This window comes from Echinops telfairi, unplaced genomic scaffold, assembly GCF_000313985.2.
Source record: "Echinops telfairi isolate 266 unplaced genomic scaffold, ASM31398v2 ScPeMD7_7469;HRSCAF=8507_1, whole genome shotgun sequence".
NCBI lineage: Eukaryota > Metazoa > Chordata > Mammalia > Afrosoricida > Tenrecidae > Echinops > Echinops telfairi.
Genome location: NW_022111373.1, coordinates 12,945,316 through 12,946,299, shown reverse-complemented (window position 1 = coordinate 12,946,299; position 984 = coordinate 12,945,316).

The window sequence follows — 984 nt, the reverse complement described above, 5'->3', positions numbered from 1 at the left end:
TGACTTGTGTCAAATGTGTATTATTTTTATAATTAGAAAAATATTATAGATACTAAATATTAATTCTCACAAGTCTATTTAAAAAAAAAACCCTTCACTTTAGTCCTAATCACCTTCAAAGTCACTTCCTCTCTGAATAGGTCTGGTTCTTCAATCTGCTTTCTCATTGCACCATATTCCTAGTCAAGACGGTCTCCAGTTGCAATTTGAGCAAATGACCACTATTTAATAGTACTACATTAAATAGTGTAGTACTATTAAATAGTGGTCATTTGCTCATGTGGTCATGTGTTCCCTCCAGTAGGTATTTCAAACTCAGCTCCTAATGTTGTCTCCACCCAAACATCTCCTTCACCTCAGAGAACAGCAAAACTATTTATTCTTCAATGTGCTTTGAGCAAAAACTTGAAGGTATACTTTCTTTCACACTTCTCATCTGCAAATCTTACTGCCTTTCCAGAATGTCACCATTTCCCCACCACTCTCCTCTTCAATCTATTTGCAACAAGTCAGCTAGACTGATCCTTCAAATATGTATCAGGCAATGCTACTCTTTTGTTGAAACCTTCCAAAGACTTGTCATCCCGCCAAGAGTAAAAGTCAAAGTTCTTCCAATCTGTAGCAAACTCTGAAACCCTCTGGCCCCATCTCCTTTGATGTTCCCCATCGATTAAGCTGCTCCAGCTACAATTCCATAAGCATGTCAAGCATGCTACTACCTATGGGCCTTTCCTCCTCCAATTGCTTATGCAAATCACTCATTGGGGTCTTCTATTGGATTTTAGCATTCTACTTAAATTTCAACACCGCATATCACGCACATAATCCAGTTCTCCTTTCCATAGCAATCACCCATAGCATGCTATATATTCTATCTTAGTGTATAGCTCCCACTAAAATATGAGCTCCATATGAGAGATGGATTGTCTATTTCACCAACCGTTAAATTCCCAGAACATAAAGAAGTTTAAAAAGAGATGCTCA